We start from the raw sequence: 4,481 nt of genomic DNA, 5'->3' as shown, positions 1-4,481 counted from the left end.
TGAATGGCTCTTTAATTTTCTATTACACTTAACATTTGTCATTACTTTTGGTGCCAGAACAGAGTTTTCATGGGTGGCAGGGCAATATCCTAGATTGGAAATTATATATATATTTAAAATGGGAAGGAAAGAAATAAAAGAATAGAGGAAAAATATGCTATAAAAAACAACAAAACAAAACATTGACAATAAACCACTTATTTAAAAGTAGTTTGAATAAAGGCTTCAAAACTCAAAAGTAATTTTCTGGTAAGAACTTCAAGTACTATACATCAGAAAGTGTAAAAGTGTTCAAACAGGAAAAAAATCTTTAAGCCCCCCCAGATGGAAACTATGAGAAATCTGTGTCCCCAAAATATATGCAGATAGTGCAAGACTTTTCCCCAAACATGGAAGACCTCATTCAAGGGGGAAAAAAGGACAGATTTAATTTCACGTATATTGCCCAGTACATGAAAAACAAAATATGTGCATCATTTGCTAGTTTACTAAATAGCAAACAGTTTCATAATTCAGATCCAGTTTGCTACTATGTCAAGTGCATTTTTTTGTTTTTACTAAGAATAGAGAAGTCTTCCATGCTAACAAGCAGCTTTCAGTGGTCACACTTAATTTACCTCACTCCTAGCCTGAAACATCAGAAACTGTTATGTACCGAATGCTCCAAGCATAAAATTGGATATCCTTTGCCATACTTGCGGTTTACTGGAACTTGCTATAAAGACAGACAGTAATCCAGCAGCTACAAACTTTGCTCACAGAATTGTTTAGAGATTTATGTAAAAATAAAAGATGTCGTCCCAGACTTAAATTCAGAGCCACTCGGGTGCTGACATCAGTTCAAGAATTGTGCAAAATGAATGACAGTTCCCTGTTCCCCCAAATAGAAAATGCAAACACTTAGGAGCTGCTGTTCTTTTCTCTGAAAATTGCAGTATCCTCACTTCAGGTTTACTTGCCGTTTATGGAATCTTACTGCTTTAAAAAGGTCATAAAAAATGTACATCAAGTTGATTGACTTTTCCAAGCACCTCTCGAGTGATACGCTTCAACGTTCACATTCATGCTAAGAGAAAAGTCAACAAGAGACTTACTCAAATAACTGACTTCCTCCTCCTCCCCTTTTCCTCCTGAACACACAAGACTCCCTCCCACAGAGAACACAAAGTTGTTAACTGAAGAACAAATAATATGCTAGTCAATTTTACTGATTTTAAAGATACTGCAATTTTTATACACTTCAATGATTTTTCAACATTTTGCAGCTGTTTGGCTTTGCAGCACAGCAATTCATACACTATACTGTACAGAATTACCAGCAAGACTGGAATGATGTATTAATAGAAGGCACCATCATGCTTATTACATTACAAGAGAACAAAAATACAGTAAAGACAATTTTCACTGTACACAGCTTAAAGAAAGGAAAAAGGGAGGAGGAGTGTGTTGAGCAGCCAGCCATCCCTGTACTGAAGAGGGGCAGGTAGAAAAATCTTAGATATGGAGCTACTAAATCTGGTCTAATATTCAAGACCATAGCATTTGAAGTTCTGATTTTTGTTATTTAGTTCATAACTAAATGATTCCCTTCTGGAATATACTTGTAGTCTTGTTAAGGTTTATGTGTACACACGCTGGTCACAGCAAACAGATAAAGTTCCCTCATCATTTCACAAATTATTCTCTACTGGAAAAAAAAGATGAAAGATTTTTTTTTTCCCCTGTTGCCTCCTGTTGCAGATGTCAATGTTAATGAGTTCAGAGTACCCATTAGTGCATTTTGATGAGTGCATAACCAGTTTCTGTTGGGTTGTATTTTGGGGGGGAGCCAAGAAAAAAGGCAAGATTCTCCAGTTGCACAAATTGCACTATTTGTGTTTCCAACATTAATAGGCAGAAACAGTAACACTTAAACAAAATGTGCAGCAGAGGATTTTTTTTTGACTCAAAGGACCCGAATTCAGTTGGGCATGTCCTTTTAAGTTCATTTTGTTGTAGATAGTTTAAGATATGGTCATTTCTCAGTCCTTAATTCTCCAAGTCTAGATTTATAAATTAACAACGTGAATCCTGTTGTGAAATTGGGGAAATAATGTCCACCTCAATTTAACTGATAACCAAAAGATGCTTTTCACATCAAAGAAATGATCAAAAAGGCTGTGTCACATTCCAAAGCCAAAAAAATTAACAAGAATGCAAACACGATGAATAATGAACCACTGCCAAGACTTTGCCAACAGTGGAGCTTCAGCGACACTGTCCTGTGAAGTGGCCTTCCCTCTGCCCGGTTCCTCTTCCAGAGCCCAGTTTCTGTGCCATGCCACCTCTCGGAGGAGGTCCTCTTCCATCCCGGTCATGCATCATTCCACCACCCACAATGCCATGTGGACCACCAGGACCTCGATCATTGCGCCTAATATCCCTGCGATCATCGCCACCACCTCTGGTTTCTCGCTCTCTTGCAGCTCTTGTTTTTTTCTCTTCCACATTTAAACATACTTCACCTCGGAACATAATTGGTTTTGCAATTAAGATTCTCTGAACTGGCTCAGAGTCATCAAAAACCACAAAACCAAAGTTTGGAAGCTTTCCCCCAACACCCTTGGTATTGATGTGAAGTTCCACAACGTTTCCAAAACTCATGAAGAACTCTTTCAGTTCATTTTCATCAATATCATGTGGCAAGTTACCAACAAAAAGCTGATGACTGTCTGGATAGCGAATTATTCTACGGTTGTCAGATTCGTTCTGTTCAGTATCTCCTCAGCCTGGTCTTGGTCCTCTAGGAGGGAAACGAGGTCGTTCTCCAGGTCATTGTTCACGCACACGAGGTGGCTGAGACTGAACTTCTGGTTTAGCTTCAACTCTTGGCTGTGAGACTGGTGCTTTAACATGGGGTGGAATTCCAGAGGAAGAAACAGTACCACTAGGAGGCAGGTTTTTACTGGTCACTGAAGACCCACTGAAGGTGGGTCACTCCCACCAAAGGAGAAAGACTTTGGTGGTTCCTGTGGCAGAGAAACAGGTTCAGCGGGAGGAGGAGAAGTAGACTTCTCCTCTAACTCTTCTAAGTTCTTCTCCTCCACTTGCGGCTTTAGTTCTTCAGTCTTTGTTTCAAATTCTGGCTCAGGTTCAGGTTCATGAGAGGATTCTTCCAAAGGCTCCTCTATGCCATTAGCCACAGGGTGAACTTCATAGTAACCACTATCAGCATTTTCTTGCACAGGTTCTGGAGATGGTTGCCTTTCTTCTTGTTCCTCTTCTACCTCATCTTCTGATTCTTCATCAAGTTCTGGTTCAGAATCACCAAATACTTCATCTTCATAACGAAACATATCATTGTGAACATAAAACTTATTTGGAACAGATCCTTCAGGAGCCAGAACAAAGGTTTGCATAAACTTCCTCTCTGGCTGACCACTATTAGATAGCAAACCCATAACCTGCACAACTACTCCATCACTCAAGGTTGCATGAGCATCCACATGACGAATTTTAGTATGACATTCACTGAAGTTCAGAGATAATACTTTGTGGTGTATATCATTTTGGCCATAAACAGCTTCCTGGGGCTTTCCACCAGCATCTACTCCACCATGAACGTAGGAAGAATTCCTGCCATAAAATCTGTGTAAATATTCTGGAACTTTATTCAGCAAAGTATAATATTGCCTCACAAACTCCCACCCTACAAGCAGCGGACTGGGCTTCTCCATAACCATTTCTTTGCTGCACAATGTCAAATGCTCCAACCAACAGCGGTGGCGGGTATGTCGCGCAGAGGTCAGCAGGAGAGTCGCCGAGGACCGGCTGCAGCGGATTCTTCTCCCTTGCTGCCCCCTCCCTCTGACAAACCTCAAGCCTCGGAAGCCGGAGAGCCGCGAGCTTGTTTCCCTTACAACCACCTCTTCCCGGGCGCCAGGTGCTCTAGCATCTACCTTTTAAAATTTCTAATAGTCTTGTTACATTTGGTTAGTGGAGTTGGCCATTTTTTATACACTTACTGGCTATTCCCTATCATGTGAATACTTTTACATATTCTTTGCCCACTTTTCAATGGAATTGTTTGCATTTTCCGTATTGCTTTATAAGAGCTCTTTATAAATCAGGAATATATATTCCCTTTCTCATAGATATTGCATATATTTCCTCCTCACCTGACTCACGTCATTCAACTTTATCAAAAGCTTTCACAGTGTAGAAAAGGTTTGGAGGAGATGAAATAGAAAGTCACCTGCTTTTAAGATTAAAAAAAAGGATGGGGGTGTGTAATTCACATACAACCATCCAAATAATGTTCGACTTTATCAAATAAGAAAAAAAAGATCCAGGAATTATATTGTTACAACTGTACTAGATTGCTTTTGTTTCCCCCCTTTCTAAATAATTGAGATATAATTCACATATCCCACCAGAGTCCAGAACATTTTCATCATCTCCCAGAAGAAAGTACATTAGTAGTCTTCTTTAAACATTTGGTG

At 39.6% G+C, this 4,481-nt stretch overlaps 1 pseudogene across 1 annotated transcript; it reads right to left on the bottom strand.

The window, feature by feature from the left end:
- Positions 1-1,643: 1,643 nt before the first annotated feature.
- LOC113937731 lies at positions 1,644-3,921 on the bottom strand (annotated as a pseudogene). The gene is made up of 2 exons (XR_004820243.1): positions 2,984-3,921; positions 1,644-2,951 (listed from the first exon to the last, which is right to left on the bottom strand). The product of XR_004820243.1 is annotated as a ras GTPase-activating protein-binding protein 2-like (transcript).
- Positions 3,922-4,481: the final 560 nt, after the last annotated feature.

This window comes from Zalophus californianus, chromosome 8 (genome assembly GCF_009762305.2).
Source record: "Zalophus californianus isolate mZalCal1 chromosome 8, mZalCal1.pri.v2, whole genome shotgun sequence".
Classification (NCBI taxonomy): Eukaryota; Metazoa; Chordata; class Mammalia; order Carnivora; family Otariidae; genus Zalophus; species Zalophus californianus.
This window is presented reverse-complemented; position numbering and strand designations above follow the sequence as displayed.